Source organism: Melanerpes formicivorus, unplaced genomic scaffold (genome assembly GCF_026170545.1).
Source record: "Melanerpes formicivorus ecotype bairdi unplaced genomic scaffold, bMelFor1.0.p_v2 SCAF_1, whole genome shotgun sequence".
Taxonomy (NCBI): Eukaryota; Metazoa; Chordata; class Aves; order Piciformes; family Picidae; genus Melanerpes; species Melanerpes formicivorus.
In genome coordinates, this window is record NW_027142353.1 from 12,186,997 (window position 1) to 12,205,545 (window position 18,549).

Here is an 18,549-nt window from a genome sequence, read left to right on the forward strand (position 1 = left end):
GAATTTGACGAACAACAGGATTTGAATATAGTACCTCAGTTTTATAAATGTTTAAGTACTGTGCTGGTTGGTTTTTTTTTCAACTGGAAAAGAGATTTATTTTTTTCTTCATCTGATGGTACAATATGGAAATGTCTAATAATATGCATGCTAACTTTAGAAATATGCATGCTAACTTTAGAAATATGAAATACAATCTGATTTACTGAAGCTTTGGTCTATAATGAAAGAAATCAAATAGTAGCACTGAATTTTTGAGTCCATGACAGTGCTGTAATTCATTTCAAGTGAAATATTGGAACTGTGTGTGTCAGTAAATTAATCAATCCACAAAAAGAATTTAATATTATCAATAGTTTACAAATATATTTGAAATTCAACATATGTAGAGTTAGGATTATGATTTATCTTTTAATATTATCCCTTTAAGCTATACTATTTATAATAAAGAATCTTTTGCCCTTAATACAAAATAAGTATTGTTGATACTGTTTTATTGGCTCTTTAGGTAGGGTTCAGTGAAATTCTACTTTTTTTCTGAGCAGAAAGCCACACCTTGAATAAAACCAGAGACTACCCAGGGATCTGACACTCCTTTCCATTCTTCTGCATGACTTAGATGTTTTCTTTTGACTCATTATTGCTTCATTCCTGGATACACAGGCTAACAAATTGTATATAGAAGGCTGGGGTGTATGTCTTTAGTTTAGTGACTAGAATAACAAACGAAAACTGATTTATGGCTTTTCACAGGAAAGGACAAAAGGCTGAGCTTTGTGAAGCTGCTGTAACAACTAATATTTCGTGTATAGTGTGCAAAATCTCTGTTGTCTCTGGATAAGAATATGTATGTCAGTCATTTTCCCATATTGAGACTGTCGTACAGTTTTCAGGAGTTTACAAGAGTAGCCTGCTCCAGAACAGTGGCCTTAAGATACAGTGAACCTCATGGTCAATGAAGAATGATTAAGGTGCTCTAGTGGGAGGAGTTCAGAAATGCAGTTTATCTCCATTACCATATGAGACATGCTGGTATTTAGAAGGACTGCATGGCCATAAAAATTGTCAAGGCACAGTGTTTTGACTGGGATTAAATTAACAAGGCAAGAATTATAAAAAAATAATTATCTTTATTTCCAGAAAACCCTGCGTCAAAATTATGTACAAAATTGATTAAATTTTATTTACAGGTTCTATTCAGTTGCAAACTCTACAAGGATGCTCATAGGCAACTTTAATACAATTTAGAGAATTCAGAAAATGGAAAAGGCTAAGACACAAAATAGCATTACTCCACTTATAAAATTGGAGACAAGCCAGGACCTTAGGGAAAGCCAATGAGAATGTCAATTTTACTCATGAGGACAGAGAAGGAATTTGGAGATAGTCCCTAGGTCTCTCTTTGGTGGCAGGCTCCAGAACTGCAAGTTTATAATCCAATTTGCTGATAATACAGCACAAATCCAAAGGAAAAAGTGACCCTCCAAAATTAAAGTGTCCTTAATCACAGCTGCCATGAGGCAAAACTCAGGGACCAGCACTGTCTGAGCAGTGCAAGAGAAGCTGCACTGATGGCCTGTTCTAGCCAACAATGCAATATTTTATGTCAGGCAAGGTCACTCCAGCAGGCAGAGAGCTGGACTCAAGGGTAGACAGGTCTGGGGAGAAGCCAGATCTGAGTGCTGATCTCTCCAATTTTGCCACCAATCCAGAGAGCAGTGTAAGTCTAAAATGGGCTCCAAAATGATCCCCTGACTGCTTTCTGATCACTCTATTTAAGATATTCCTAGACAATGTGTCCAGTGCTAGTATGTACTGGGCATGAACAACCCAGCCAAGAACCCAGCCAATCACAATTCCATATCCCAGTGTGGGCTTCCATCCATGGGTGAATACATGTGAGGTGCTTCAGCTCCTGGTGGGAAGAATGGGTGCCTATTTTAACTTTTCCACTCAAGCCTCAAGGGGGAGGGGAAGGCAGTTTAGCATCTTTGTCTTCCCACATTCAAACCTCCACTGATGGAGGTGGGGGAAAGGGGGTTTGAAGCACCCCTTGAAGCACCCCACAACACATAGAACTTTCATGCATGTATGAATCTCATACAATTGGCTTTGGCCCATCAATCCAGCCTGTCCAGGTCCTTCTGCCTTCCTACCCTCAAGCAGATCAACACTCCCTCCCTACTTAGTGTCATCTGCAAATTTACTGAGGGTGCACTCAATCCCCTGATCCAGGTCATTGATAAAGATAGTAAAGACTCAGTTTTACTCCTAAGACCAACCTTCAGGAACCTCAGTCTCTACATGCAAGGGAGCAGAACTAGAGAGATGTGGACATTCTGCTGGTCAGTCAGGATGGGATTAGAGATCTCTTATACCAACTAAAGACAAAAAAGTCCATGGGCATGGATGGGGTGCATCCACGAGTGATGAGAGAGGTGGCTTATACTGTTGCTGAACCTCTCTCCATCGTCTTTGAAAAGTCATGGAGAACAGGAGAGGTGCCTGACAAATGGAAGAAAGCAAATGTCACTCCAGTCTTCAAAAAAGGCAGGAGGGATGACCCAGAACAGTCAGCCTCACTTCCATCCTGGAAAGATGATGGAGCAGCTCATGCTGAAGATCAAGAAGGTTATCAGGAGTAGCCAAATGAATTTACCAAGGGGAGATCCTCCTTGACTAATCTACTATGAAATCATGACCAAATGGGTAGATGAGGGAAGAGCAGTGGATGCCATGTATCTTGTCTTCAGTAAAGCTTTTGATACTGTCTCCCATAACATCCTCATAGAAAAGCTTAGGAAATGTGGCATAGACGGATGGTCAGTGAAGTTGATTGAAAACTGGCTCAACAACAAAATTCAGAGGGTTGTCATCAGTGGCACAGAGTCAACTTGGAGGCCTGTGGCCAGTGGTGATCCCCAGGGATCGGTACTGGCTCCAGTTTTGTTCAATATCTTTATCAATTACCTAAATGTAGGATTGAGAGTACTCTCAGCAATTTCGCTGATGATACAAAACTGGGGTGGTTGGCTGACACCCCGTCAGGCTGTGCTGCTATCCAACAAGATCTGGACAGTCTGGAGAGCTGGGTGCAGGCAAACCTCATGAAGTTTAATAAGGACAAGTGCAGGGTCTTACATCTGGGGAGGAATAATGAGTTAGGGGCTCCCTGGTGGAAAGCAGCTCCACAGAGAAAGACCTTGGATTGCAGGTGGACAGCAAGTTCTCCATGGAACAAAAATGTGCTCTTGCAGCCAAGAAAGCCAATGATATCCTGGGTTGCATCAAGAAAAGTGTGTCCAGAATGTCTAGGGAGGTTCTTCCCCTCTAGTCTGACCTGGTGAGACCACACCTGGAATCCTCTGTCCAGTTTTGGGCTCCCCAATTCAAGAAAGACAGAGAACTGCTGGAGAGAATCCAATGGAGAGCCATGAGGATGATTAAGGGACTTGAGCATCTCCCCTGTGAAAAGAGATTGAGATCTCTGGGCTATTTAGTCTAGAGAAGACTGAGAGGGGATCTTGTCAATGTGTATAAATATCTGAGGGGTAGCGCCAAGATTTTTTCAGTGGTGCACAATAATAAGACAAGAAACAACAGGTTCAATCTTGAACACAGGAGATTTCATCTCAACATCAGGAGAAACTTCTTTACAGTGAAATTGACAGAGCACTGGAACAGGCTGCCCAGGGGGGTTGTGGAGTCTTCTCTGGAGACTTTCAAAATGAACCTGGATGCGTTCCTGTGTGAACCAACTGCTTTGGCAGGGGCATTGGACCCAATTACCTCTTGAGGTCCCTTCCAACCTCTAATATACTGTGATATTGTGATAAAGACAACAAGACCCAGTACTGAGCCCTGAGCAAAGCCACTTGTGACTGGCAGCTGATTGGATTTAACTCCGCTAAGTCTTTGGACCCAGCCATCCTTTCAGTTTTCACCCAGTGAAGCCTCCACCCATCTAAGACATGAGCAGCCAATTTCCAGGAGGATATGGCAGGAGACAGTGTCAAAATGCTTCTCAGAAGTCCAGATAAATGACATTCACCTTTTCCATCTACTAATAGGGTCACCTTATTGTAGAGTAAGATCAGAATAAGATCATCAAGTAAGGCCTACCCTTCATGAATCCTTGCCTGGAGATATTAAAAAAGGGATTTGACATGGCACTTGAAGCCATGGTTTAGTCGTCATGAGGTGTAGGGTGACAGGTTGGACTTGATGATCTTTGAGATCTTTTCTAACCTTATTGATTGTATGATTCTGTGAATGGGCCTGCTCACCTGGTTGCCCTGCACATGCTGCAAAATGGCGCTCAAGATGATCTGCTTCCATGAACTTTCCTAGCAACTGAGACCAGACTGACAGTTCTGTAGTCCTTTGCATCCTCCTTCTGGCCCCTCTTGTAGATGGCTATCATGTTTACCAATATTCAGACAACTGGAATCTCCCACTTAGCCAGGACTGATGGTAAATGATGGAAAGTGGCTTGTTGAGCACTTCCATCAGTGCCCTCAGTACTCTTTAGTGTATGTCATCTGGCCCCATAGACTTGAATATAAGTAGTGCAGCAGGTCACTAACCATGTCCTCTTGGATTCTGCTTTCATTCTTCCAGATCAGAGGACTGGGTATCCAGAAATAAAATACTGAGGCAAAGAAGGTATTTGGTACCTCAGCCTTGTCCTCAGCATGGACTACTGTGTTTCCTCTTGCATTCAATTAAAGGACAGAGATTCTCCTTAGTCCTTCTTTTGTTGTTAATATGTTTACAGAAGCATTTTTTGTTGCTTTTAACAAGACAGATTAATTTCTAGTCAGGTTTTGGCCCTTTTAATTTTCTTCATGTATAACCTCACAACAACTTTGTAGTCCTCCTGAGTGGCCTACCCTTTCTACCAAAGACCATAATCTCTGTTTTCTCTCCCTGAACTGCAGCCAAAGGTTTCTATTCACGCAGGCTGGCCTTCTTCCTTGCCAACCTGTCTTTCAAGATGTGGGGACAGGCTGGTCCTGCACCTTTAACCATCTTATTGAAGATTGCCCAGCATTTCTCAAGTTCTTGGTGCTTCAGGACTGCATCCCAAAGCACTCTGGTAAACCGTCTCTGAAACAGGCCAAAATCTGCCCAGTGGAAGTCTAAGGTGTCAGTTGATATATGAATATTTAAATTATATTAAAATAAAGTGACATACAATACAGGATTTCCTTTAATGACAAATATTTTTACTTTTTTTGCACCTTCAAATCCTCTTTGCTCTGATCTCTATTCATCCAAATTTCTTTGTGCCATTCTTTGAAGATCCTTGAATTGAAGAAGCAGATTTGTCAGCAGTTAATGCAGTTTCTTTGTACACCAACTGAAAGTCTGTGTAGCAAGCTTTAACACACAGCATTGTAAAAAAACCCAATGAACTAAATATGTAGTGCCCCAAGGATTCTTTGTCTCTGTTAATTAATTGCCAGCAGAATGACAGATTGAAGCTTGCTAAACTATATGCAATTTATGCTTCAAGATCTCAAAAAGTGCTGAGTGGGAAAAATACCAAATAGAAATACCCAAGTCAGCATAAAAGTACAAAAAAAGATAGAAATACAATTCAGCAGAATAAAAACTACAGTTCCATATGATTTTTAATATTTTAAACTAAAATTATTCCAATATAATTTAATAGGACACCATAAAATATCATCTGACAGTTCACATGTCTACCAAGTGTATGGCTTAAACACTACATAACTTAAACTAACTGGTAAAGGCAGGGACCAGCCATCTGGTCTCATGAGAGGGACAATCAATAGAGAGACAGAATTATCATTTTATAAAGCTACAAGGTGAATGTGGTCTGCTGAAAAACTTAAAGCTGAGAATGAAAACTAAACAAAAGCTCTATATCCTAGCCATGCTGACATCTCCACCCATACTAGAAAAGACTGAAATAGTTGTCTAGATCTCGGGTTGCATGGAGATCCTGCACATGGAAGTCCTTTTAGCACCTGAAGACAGTGCTGGATATCAGACCTGCATGTGTCCAGTTAGAAAGTCTCCTGCCTGAGCAACGTGACCTCCTTCTATGATCAGGTGACCTGCCTGGTGGTTGCGGGGAAAGCTGTGGATGTAGTCTACACGGACTTCAGATAGGCCTTTGATACCATCCACCACAGCAGACTCCTGGCCAAGCTGGCAGCTTATTTCTAATATAATACCTGCTCTAGCCAATAAAGCTCAATAATGGACTTTTAGTGAGACCATAGGATAGCAAAGGAATATTTTTTTAACTGTTTTTTTCTATCTAGATTTGGTGTTTCCTTGATTTTTCAGTCCTTTTTTTTTTTTTTTTCTGTGAAATATTCCCTAATGTTTTATTTTTTACTAGAACTCACTCTGTGCATTCTATACCCAAACTCTTCAAAGAAATTAAAACGTGACAATATACACTCAGCTGGCAACAGTTCAGTATGCAACAAATGTTTCTCGTTTTTCTCTTTTAACAGGTTCCAACAGAGCAAAGTACTAATTTCTAAAAATTTAAGCTTGTTGGTTCTGTACTTGAAATTTTTAAGAATACACTTAAAGCAGATGAGATTTCTCTTTGCATTGAAATACTGCTCCTGACTTTTTTTTTCCTGAAATTCTAATGAGTATATTCCTCATATGCTTTCATTCTCCATGTCATCTTTCCTAAAATGCATCCCCTGAATATTTCTCAACTGTTACTTCCCTTCTGACTATCACATATTACCCAGTATCAGCTAGATATTTTAGAAATGGTGAGAAGTGAAAATATGGCTTAAACATCAAGGCATAAAAGCGTATAAATCTGGGTTTTGATTGGCAGTGTTTGTTACATTTATCCCTTGAGATGAAAATACACAAGAGTAAAGGTATCATATTATCTAGTATTTCTGCATTTTATTTAGCTCTTCTCTTTCTGTTTTCCCTGGATACTGTGAATAAATGCCCAGAGATTATGGAAACTCATACTTTCTATTTATCTCTATTGTCCATGACAGGGAAAAGATTTATTTGGCTATAACATACATATATATTTTATCTGATGAATACTTTTGTATACACAAAATATATGTGTGCATATATATATATAAAGTTCAAAATATATAAAAAATGTGAGCAATATTATAATATTTGAATTTTTTTATTTTTTTTATAAATAAAAATAAACCAATCTAACCTTGAAAGTGCAATTAGGACAGCTTTTTAAATACAAGATCTTATGTCACACAATACTGATTTTTGATATCTTTTAAATATATTATTATTTATGATCACTGAATTAGTGCATTTTATGAGGGTTGATGTAGCTTTTCTATAACTGAGACTGTTGCCTCTTTCATGACAAAATCTGCCAACAAAATACCCTTAGAAAAAAATCTTGGAAATACAGTTTTCCAATATGTTTTTCCATCCTTCATTATGCAAGATTGTTTTTTGAAAAAGTTATCTTCTACAGTGGAATCATCGCTATTGTCTATGTTACCAACTAATTTCTGCATGACTTGACTTGCATTTACATTTACACAGCTATTTTGTTTCCAGTACAATGTTTTCAAACTACCACTGTACCTATTATGTTTGATCTCATGAAAGTTTATTCCATGCAAAGAGGTACAACAGTAAAGGAACAGAGAGGAAAAGAAAGAAAACTTTTTAATTTCATCCTCAATAATATGAAATGTTATGTAATGGAGTGGGAAGGAGGAGGAAGGCTGTTTATTTTTTGAGGTAATATGGAGTATGGCAGCATGTGCTACAAGAGGAAATATTCAAAGGTTTAAATTGTAATAACATACAAACTTGGAGGAAATATTCAAAGGTTTAAATTGTAATAACATACAAACTTGTACAGTGATTTTTATTTTGATCCTTGCATTCTTTTTTTCTTTTGAACTGTAGCGGGGAAAAAAGAAAACTCAAGGGATATGAGTTTTGAATGGGTGTGGTGTTTTGAACCACGCAATATTTTCCACTATCAGAATCATGAATTCATGACTATGGCATTTACAGTATTTATGGCTGTAGAGCATTACCACCTTGGACAGGAGAGTCTGGGGGTTTCTCACTTTTCCAGTCCTCAAGCAGGTGGCTACATTTTTGCTTGTTGCACAATTCAGACAGGTATTCCTTTCCTTTTTCCTTCTCTTCTCCATAAATACTGATGTAATCTGGTATCTTTGTAACAGAGGAGTAAAATATAATGTGTAAGTCAACTGAAAAGTCTCCCTTTGCCTTTTTCCCCCCATCCTTTTCTTATCTCCTGGTAAGGAGAGAGAGGAGAGCATTTTTACAAATACATTAACGCTAAAAAGAAGGGCAAGAAGAACCTGCACTCCTTATTGGATCTTGAGAGGAACACTATGACTGAAGATGAGGAAAAGGCTGAGGTCCTGAACACCTTCTTTGCCTCCATTTTTAACAGCAAGGCAGGAGTTCAGGACGAGTGGCCTCCTGAGCTGGGTGATGGAGTCAGGGAGCAGTGTAATGCCCCAGAAATCCATGATGAATTAGTTCAGGATCTGCTGAGCCACTTGGACACACACAAGTCCATGGGACCAGATGGGATCCATCAGAGGGTGCTGAGAGACCTGGCAGATGAACTGGCCAAGTCGCTCTCCATCATTTTCCTCCAGTCCTGGCTCACCAGTGAGGTCCCAGGTGACTGGAAACTGGTCAATGTGGTCCCCATCCATAAGAAAGGTCAGATGGAGGAACCTGGAAACTACAGGCCTGTGGCAATGCCAGTGACGAGCAGTGTGACAATCTGGAAGTGCAGGCCTAGAGCCTGACATGGTGGTAGGCCATAAATGCAGAATCAGCTAGCAGTGTAGTAAAACAGTGCTGTGCCTGCAGCATGTAACTAAAACAAGACACTGGTAGCTATAAACATGGACAGTTATCTTGGGACAACAGGACATGCACCTGCATCAACAACCTCGTTGTGTCATTAGTAGTTGGACCAATAATCTGTAATAGTGCAATGTGTGGTCACTCATAGGGAACCAATGGAGCTATGCCAACGAGGCTCTCCGAGTTTATATGTTGTAGCAGTTGCCTTGCTACACACTTCTTCTTCTGCCTTTCCTGTCTCCTGTTTCTTCTACACTTTACAGTGCTATACTTGCACTACAGGCCTGCTCCATAGGCCTGCACCTCAGGCCTGCACCATCGGCCTGCAACACTGGAACAATAAAGGAACAATACTCGATCACATTGGTCAGCCGTATTGATTCCCAATCTCCGTCGTCTACACAGGCCAGTCAGCCTGAGCTCAGTGCCAGGGAAAATGATGGAGCAGATAATCCTGGCGGCAATAAGTGCACACTTGAAGGATGGCCAAGGGCTCAGGTCCAGCCAACATGGATTTAGGAGGGGCAGGTCCTGCCTGACCAACCTGATCTCCTTCTACGATCAGGTGACCTGTCTGGTGGATGTGGGGAGGCCTGTGGATGTGGTCTACCTGGACTTCAGCAAGGCCTTTGATACCGTCCCCCACAGCAAACTGCTGGCTAAGCTGTCAGCTCATGGCTTGGACAGGTGCACTCTGCACTGGGTTAGGAACTGGCTGGAGGGCCAAGCCCAGAGAGTGGTGGTGAATGGTGCCACATCCAGCTGGCAGCCAGTCACCAGTGGCATCCCCCAGGGATCAGTGCTGGGCCCCATCCTCTTTAACATCTTCATTGATGATCTGGATGAGGGGATTGAGTCAGTCATAATTTGCAGATGACACCAAATTAGGAGCAGATGTTGGTCAGTTAGAGGACAGAAGCGCTTTGCAGAGGGACCTTGACCGACTGGACAGATGGGTGGAGTCCAATATGATGGCATTCAACAAGTCCAAGTGCCAGCTGCTGCACTTTGGCTATGGCAACCCCATGCAGAGCTACAGGCTGGGGTAAGAGTGGCTGGAGAGCTGCCAAAAAGAAAGGGACCTGGGGGTGCTGATTGACAGCAGCTTAAACATGAGCCAGCAGTGTGCCCAGGTGGCCAAGAAGGCCAACAGCATCCTGGTCTGCATTAGGAATAGTGTGGCCTGCAGGAGCAGGGAAGTCATTGTGCCCCTGTACTCTGCATTGGTTAGGCCACACCTTGAGTAATATGTCCAGTTCTGGGCCCCTCAGTTAAAAGAACATCAAGACACTTGAACGTGTCCAGAGAAGGGCAACAAGGTTGGTGAAAGGCCTTGAGCACAAGCCCTATGAGGAGAGGCTGAGGGAGCTGGGATTGTTTAGCCTGGAGAAGAGGAGGCTCAGGGGTGACCTCATTGCCCTCTACAACTACCTGAAAGGTGGTTGTTGCCAGGAAGGGGTTGGTCTCTTCTCTCTAGCAACCAGCACCAGAACAAGGGGACACAGTCTCAAGCTGTGACAGGGAAAGTTTAGGCTCGAGGTGAGGAGAAAGTTCTTCACTGAGAGAGTCATTAGTCATTGGAATGGGCTGCCCAGGGAGGTGGTGGACTCACTGTCCCTGGAGGTGTTCAAGAGGGGATTGGACGTGGCACTTGGTGCCATGGTCTAATTATGAGGTCTGTGGCGACAGGTTGGACTCGATGATCCTCAAGGTCTCTTCCAACCTTAACGATACTGTGATACTGTAATACTGTGATACTGTGATACTGTGATACTGAGACAGGAGACAGGAGGGGAGTGGGGAGGAGTTTAGCCCTTGCACTACTTTTCTTCTTAGTAGCTCATATGGTGCTATTGTTTGTGACAAAAATGATATTGTCAGCATACTGATATTTTCACTACTGCTGAGCAGTTTCTCTTCCTAACTAACTGTAATGTGATGGAACCCTGTTTTCCTGTAGATGGCTGAACACCTGCCTGCTGATGGAAATCAGTGAATGAATTCCTCATTTTGCTTTCCTTGCTCTAACAGCTTTTGCTTTCCTGATTAAACTGCCTTTATCTCAACCTAAAAATTGCCTCACTTTTACCCTTCCAATTTTGTCCTCCTTGTGTTATTTCATACCTGAGTCACTGTCATGTTAATGTGAATTTAAACTGATTCAGACTGTTTTAGATTTGCCTTTTTACTTCATATTGTGTTCTTTGTATGTGTGTGAAGTGCCTAAACTCCTACAACAGTCAAGACTAGCTCTTCATTTCATATTCTGATTAATTTATTCTCATTACCATGCATAGTCCTGTGCTATTTAAGATATTCTAGTGTATATGGGATCTCTGTCTGAGCTGGCAAATAAAACACCTATAAAATAATCATGTCCCCTGTAATGGTAGGCCATACATGAAAAAACTAAGCATTTCAGGCCTTAGGATTTAAACATCTAGATTTCATCCCTAGATTACAGTTAGACATTTAACTTGAAAAAGTATAGACTTGAATTCTACACTTAATATTTAGTTTCTTTATATAAAAATTAATACTAATTATTAATTATGGTGTTTCTTCCCATTTGTATCCCTTATTAATGATTTTACTTAATTAGTAAATATATATGCATGAAAGTACTCTCCCTGAGGAATTTTGTAATTCAGCAATTAATAAATATTCATGGTATTGCTTTCTCTTTCCTAAAGGATAACACCTGAAAGTAAATGTGGTGGTGAGAGAAGGCCTAGCCACATATAGTTTCATAGTTTCATAGTTTCATAGTTTCATAGTTTCATTCAGAGTTGGAAGGGACCACAAGGATCATCTAGTTCCAACCCCCCTGCCATGGGCAGGGACACCCCACACTAGATCAGGCTGGACAGAGCCTCATCCAGCCTGCTCTTAAACACCCCCAGGGACGGGGCCTCGACCACCTCCCTGGACAACCCATTCCAGGGTTTCACCACTCTCATGGTGAAGAACCTCCTCCTCACATCCAGCCTGAATCTCCCCACCTCCAGCTTCATTCCATTCCCCCTAGTCCTATCACTACCTGAGATCCTGAGAAGTCCTTCCCCAGCCTTCCTGTAGGCCCCCTTCAGATACTGGAAGGCGACAATTAGGTCTCCTCGGAGCCTTCTCTTCTGCAGACTGTACAGCCCCAACTCCTTCAGTCTGTCCTCATAGGAGAGGTGCTCCAGCCCTCTGATCATCCTTGTGGCCCTTCTCTGGACACGTTCCAGCACCTCCACATCCCTCTTGTAATAGGGGCTCCAGAACTGGACACAGTACTCCAGGTGGGGTCTCACCAGGGCTGAGTAGAGGGGGAGGATCACCTCCCTCGACCTGCTAGCCACACTTCTCCTGATGCAGCCCAGGATCTGATTGGCTTTGCGGGCTGCAAGTGCACACTGAGAGCTCATGTTGAGCTTTTTGTCCACCAGCACCCCCAAGTCTCTCTCCTCAGGGCTACCCTCCAGCCAGTCACTGCCCAGCCTGGATTTGTGCCTGGGATTGCCTCGACCCAGATGCAGGACCCTGCACTTGCTCTTATTGAACTTCATGAGGTTGGCCTGTGCCCACCTCTCCAGCCTGTCAAGGTCCCTCTGGATGGCCTCCCTTCCCTCCAGCGTGTCTGCTGCACCACACAGCTTGGTGTCATCAGCAAACTTGCTGAGGGTGCACTCAATGCCACTGTCCATGTCACCCACAAAGATGTTGAATAAGACAGGTCCCAGGACTGATCCCTGAGGGACTCCACTTGTCACTGGCCTCCACTGGGACATGGAGCCATTGACAGCCACTCTTTGGGTGCGGCCATCAAGCCAGTTCCTTATCCATCTAGTGGTCCACCCATCAAACCCATGTGTCACCAGTTTGGAGACCAGGATGTGGTGTGGGACAGTGTCGAAGGCTTTGCTCAGGTCCAGGTAAACGACATCAGTTGCTCGCCCCTCATCTATTAATTTTGTCACCTGCTCATAGAAGGCCACCAGGTTGGTCAGGCAGGATTTGCCCTTGGCAAAGCCATGCTGACTGTTCCAAATCACCTCTTCACTATTCTTTTGAGCGAGTAGTGACTACAGGAGGATCTGCTCCATGATCTTTCCAGGCACAGAGGTGAGACTGACTGGCCTGTAGTTCCCTGGTTCCTCCTTCTTGCCCTTTTTGAAGATGGGGGCAATGTTTCCCCTTTTCCAGTCTGTGGGGACTTCACCAGACTGCCATGACTTTTGAAATATAATAGAGAGGGGTTTAGCAACCTCATCTGCCAGTTCTCTCAGTACCCGTGGGTGTAACCCGTCGGGTCCCATGGACTTGAACACTTTCAGGTTCTTCAGATGATCACGAACCTGATCTGCACTTACAATGGGCAGTTCTTCCTCCCCGTCCCTGGCATTGTCTTCCATAACATCAGGAGTGTGGCTAGAGGCCCTTGCAGTGAAGACTGAGGTAAAGAAGTTATTAAGTACCTCAGCCTTTTCCTCATCACATGTGACCATGTCACCATTTTCCTTTCTGAGGGGGCCCACACCTTCCCTAGTCTTCTTCTTCCCATTAATATACCTGTAAAAGTTCTTAGTATTCCCTTTAATCTCCCTGGCTAGATTCAACTCAAACTCTGCTTTGGCTTTCCTAACCAGGACTCTTGCTGCTCGGGCAGCTTCCTTGTATTCCCCCTGTTCTAGCTGTCCTTCCCTCCACTTCCTGTAGAGTTTCCTTTTAAGTAATAGTGTGTCCAGTAGCTCCTTGCCCATCCAGGCAGGCCTCCTAGCATTCTTACCTGCTTTTCTCTTTGTTGGTACACAGAGCTCCTGGACACACAGGAGGTGGTCCTTGAATACTGACCAGCTGTCCTGGGTCCCTCTTCCCTCCAGGGCTTTGTCCCATGACACTTTGGCTAGCAGATCCCTGAAGCGATCAAAATCTGCATGCCTAAAGTCTAGGGTCGTGAGCTTGGAATACTTCCTCCTGATTGCCCTGAGGATGTTAAATTCAACTGCTTCATTGTCACTGCAGCCAAGGCCGTCTATGAGCCTCACATTGCTTACCAGCCCTTCCCTGTTGGTGAGAACAAGGTCCAGCATAGCACCATTTCTTGTTGGTTCCTCCACCATTTGGAGGAGGAAGTTGTCTTCTATGCAGTCCAGGAACATCCTGGATTGCTGGTGCCTTGCTGTGTTGTCCCTCCAGCAGATGTCAGGGTGGTTGAAATCACCCATGAGGACCAGGGCTTGTGACCTGGAAGCTGCTTCTATTTGCCTATGGAGGGCCTCATCTGCTTGGATCTGCTGGTCAGGTGGCCTGTAGGAGACCCCCACAGTAATATCTTCTTCCCCTGCCCTGCCTTTAATTTTGACCCATACACTCTCAACTAGCTTATCATCCCTCCCCAGTTGGAGCTCCACTGATTCCAACTGGCTATTGACATAGAGGGCAACACCTCCTCCTCTCCTTCCCTGCCTATCCTTCCTAAAGAGTTTATACCCATCTATGCCTACATCCCAGTCATGGGATTCATCCCACCAAGTTTCAGTAACAGCCACTATGTCGTGGCATCCCAGCAGCACAGTGGCACTTAACTCATCCTGTTTATTGCCCAAGCTGCGCGCATTCGCATAGAAGCACTTCAGCTGGGCTGGCCCTGTCCTCCTCTTGTGCCAAATCCCCTCGGTTTCCACAGAATGTCCTGGTGGATCATTCGTGGCTTGCCTCAGGGTAGCAAGTTGAGAGCCCTTACCAGCTCTCCTTCTCTCTACTGCTAGTGAGCTGCCCCTCTGTTTGTCACCAGCCAGCAGGAGACTATTAACCCCTTCCCCCTTCAAATCTAGTTTAAAGCCCTATCAATGAGCCCTGCCTCCCCCACAAAGAAAGAAACCATGGCTGACTCAGTCAGAGAAGCAAAGATGAATTAAAGCTATATTTACAAGCAAGATGAAATGCAGGTTATATATATACGCAATATACAGTATTTACAATATATACAGAAATACACAGCAAAGAAAGTAATACAGAACAAAACTCACTCCTCTGGACAGAGGAGGGCTTTCCCCCTGTACCTTCTCTTTCCCCCTACATCCCTTTTTTTCTCAAAAAAGGCTAGAGAGAAAGAAAAGGTAATTAATAAGGATGAAATTTTGTTAGGCCTCAAAGCGCACGCAGGGATTAGTCCTCTTATCTGTTATTCAAGGTCATTCTAGCTAGTTGCTCAGAAGTAGACAGGCTGGAAAGGCAGAACAGACTGGAACAGAGACAGACTCAAACTGAACCGAAACTTAAAGTTGCATTCTACCATCTACCAATGAAATTCATTTAGAATATCTGAATGTTTTCAAAATATTCAGCTAGACTGTTCCAGCACTGTCCCTTTCTTAAAGGCACAGCCTAAAATGGTCACAGTAAACCACATTTAGTTTTAAAGGAATACATGCTCTAAATTTATTAATTATATTTTTCCAGTATTCTAAGTATTGCCATTGAAAAACAGTTTGTTTTACTTCCTTTCGTGAATATAATACACATGAAAATAAATGTTTATGTGAATAATTTTAATTCAATATATACCTCATAGACAGTGCTTAGGAATATCAAAGTACATGTTAATGCTTTGTTGTTTAATGTATGTGTTAAACATTAAATGATTGAATTTCTATAAAAAAATTGAATTAATCTTAATGTAAATCCATCTTATTTCTCCTGATAATGTGATGTAGTCTTTGTTAAATCTCCTCATTGTTGAAAAGTTTTAGAGTTGATCTTCTTATGATAATTTAAAAATTATATGTTTGGGGAAAAAGATGGTTTCTATTGTGGCATTTTTAAATGCTTGATTTTGTTGTCTCACATTGCTCGTCATGATTTTTTTTTACAATACTAATTATGTACAAAATAAATACATAAATCCAATACATAGTTAAAACACAATTTTCGCAATTGCATTTTAGGTATAAACATTTACATAGATAAATGCTACAGTTATAAGCTATTCTTAATTGTAAAGAAGAATTAGATCCTTCTAGAGAGTTCAGTTAAGGGGCTGGATGAATTTTTCTTAGAGGCTAAGCAAAGTAAATAGCGATAAAATTATTTAATTTCATTGGCTCAGTAACTTTCTATGTATCTCTGAAAGCACAGATAATTCTTTCTCTTTCTCTCTGCAAATTACATGGCTGCTTTTACCTCCCTTCTGACCTTCTGCGGCCTGGACCTACTTGTGTTTTGTGTGTTGAGATACAGGGAAGGGAAGGAATTGGGGGGAGGAGGGGAGAGGGGGGAGTGAAGAAGAGTCAAAGCAGTCCCTCCCTGGGCTGCCCAGTGGGGTACTTCTGATTTTTTAACTGTACATTTATGTAAATGTATTTTGTATATGTCTTATCATTTTATACTATTTTATATTTAGCTCACTTTTTGTAAATGTAACTTCATTTTGCTTCCAAAACTTTCTGAACTAGTATGATGATCTTTCCTGGAGATAACTCTTCATCCAGGGGCTGGATCTCCAATTGTTGGGGATTTGGGGCCAAATCCTAACCCTACAACAATAATAGGCAAGATCTTTTTTCTTAACTACATCTTTGTGGATCCTAAATAATATAGATTATTTAAGAACATACATATTGCTCACTTTTGCTTTTCTCTTCTGTAGAAGGGGCCAAGAAAACCTCCCATCACATCATGAATCATAGAATCATAGAATTGCTTTTTTTGTCAGAGACTTTTAAGATCACCATTAACCCGACACTGATAGGTCACCACTAAACCATGTCCCTCAGCACCACATTTTTATGTCTTAAATACCTCCAGGGATGATGACTTCAATATAAACTTTCTCTTGCACAACCTGGGGCTTTTGATGCTAGTTCTACCACTTATTAGTTAAGAAAAGAGACTGACACCCACCTTGCTACAATCTCAGTCAGGCAGTTGTAGAGAGCAATAGGTTTCCCTTCAGCCTATTTTCTCGAGAGTGAACAAACCCAGTTACCTAAGCAGTTCTCTAGACCTTCCTGGCCATTTTGGCACACTGATGGTTCATATTTTTCTATTAACAAATACCCCCAGGTCTTTTTCTGCTGGACAGCTTTCCAGCCACACTTCTCCAAGCCTGCAACATTTCATGGGATTGTTTTGACTCAGCATTTGGCCTTGTAGAATCTCATATCATTGTTCTTGGCCCATTGATCCAGTCTGTCCATACTGGACCCTCTTGCTTTCTAAAATTCCTCTCAGAGAGGAGTCAAGGTGAAGCTGGATCCTGTCCTAGCCCTCTATTCTAAAGAAGAGTTTGGACCCTAGATTCTGCCACAAAGTCTTTTTATTTCAGCTCATGCTAGTTGCCTACTGTAGAGGGACTCCAATAGAAATTAGACCCTTACAACCTAAGTTCCCCTTCCTTCACACAGGGGTTCAGATCAAGAGTAGTATTTGGGTCTGAAGTCTTCATGTTCTTCATTGAATCATTTTTCTGTCTTCAGGCTGAATGTTCTTTTTCTTATCTCAAGGATGCACCTTCTGCTGAAAATATGGCTACCTTATTTTCTCATGTGCTCAAGGACTCTCTAAGTGTAAGTTCAGCATAAGTTCACTGCTTGTATCCTGAGGCTTCAGTAAATCTAGCCATTCATGCTAAGCAAGTTACTCATGCTGATCAAAGCAAAACAAGCTTCAATTCAAACTAATTTTAAGTAATCACAAACTTAATTAAATATTCTATAGAAGCAAATAATTTTAATCTCCAAAATCATTGTGATTTTTTTTACTTCTTTCCTGATGTAAGAAAAACATAGATATTACAGTATGGTTCTAAAAAGTGCTTATGCAACATGGACATAGAAAATGATTAGAAGTGAATTGCTAAATTATGATTCTTAAATAATTTTCAATATGCATTTTAATTCCATCTTTTATTGACAGATGAACCAGCAAGGTTAAAATAAAATTCTACAGAAATAACACTGACTTTTCCAAGCACTTTGAGGAGAGCTGTGAAAATAAACTCAAGATGAACTACTGTAATCACAAAATCACAGAATTTCAGGGGCTGGAAGGGACCTCCAAAGACCATCTAGTCAAACCCCCCCTGCCAGAGCAGGATCACACTCTCCAGATTACACAGGAACACCTCCAGGCAAGTTTTGAATATCTCCAGAGAGGGAGACTCAATCAAAGGCAGCCTGCAGTTATTCCTTTTTTTGCATTACATCTCTAACATAACTACTTACCAGAAAGTAAGTAGGTCAGTGAACACTGTCAAGGTTTCAAAACATGTCTGATACTTTTTTACCAGCCAGCAATCAATGATTCTATCAAAGCAGAGGACTAAATGTTTAAATGACTGTTGTTGGATAGATGTTTTAAGCACCCAGCACAATGCTTCCAGGAGAAGATGTAAGCAAGCGAAGATGTTTATTACATTATACAGCAAAGTTATATAGTCTATCAGAAGGCACATGTGTCACATCTCAATTGGTTAGAATAGAATAGAATAGAATAGAATAGAATAGAATAGAATAGAATAGAATAGAACAGAACCAGGTTTTCTACTGGCATGTGTGTAATTAAGGCATACAATAGGTCAAGATAATGAAACAATATTTTAACACATCCAATCAAATTCTGCCTCGTTTCTCTCCTTTAGTTACAAGGTGTTTACATTCTTTTCAGAGTCAAAGCATAGCATTCTCTAACTCAAGC